Source organism: Engystomops pustulosus, chromosome 8, assembly GCF_040894005.1.
Source record: "Engystomops pustulosus chromosome 8, aEngPut4.maternal, whole genome shotgun sequence".
In the NCBI taxonomy this organism is placed as follows: domain Eukaryota; kingdom Metazoa; phylum Chordata; class Amphibia; order Anura; family Leptodactylidae; genus Engystomops; species Engystomops pustulosus.
The window spans coordinates 950,001-950,529 of NC_092418.1; positions in this window are offsets into that span (position 1 = coordinate 950,001).

Here is a 529-nt window from a genome sequence, read left to right on the forward strand (position 1 = left end):
AAAGCGATGACGTCAGCGGGAGCAGCCGCTCGGCCGTATCCGGCGGCATGTCACTGTTCCCCGGCCAGACTTGGCGGCAAGTCCCGGGGGACGAACAAGCCCATGGAAGTAGGGGCTCAGCGGGAGCAGCCAGTTGGCCTATCCGGCCACATGTCACTGTCCCCCGGCCAGACTTGGCGGCAAGTCCCGGGGAGGAACAAGCCCATGGAAGTAGGAGCTCCTACTTCCAAAGCGATGACGTCAGCGGGAGCAGCCGCTCGGCCGTATCCGGCGGCATGTCACTGTTCCCCGGCCAGACTTGGCGGCAAGTCCCGGGGAGGAACAAGCCCATGGAAGTAGGAGCTCCTACTTCCAAAGCGATGACGTCAGCGGGAGAAGCCGCTCGGCCTATCCGGCCACATGTCACTGTCCCCCGGCCACACTTGGCTATAGGTCCCGGGGAGGAATAATGCCCATGGAAGTAGGAGCTCCTACTTCCAAAGGGGCAAGTCAGCGGGAGCAGCCACTTGGCCTATCCGGCCAAGTTTCA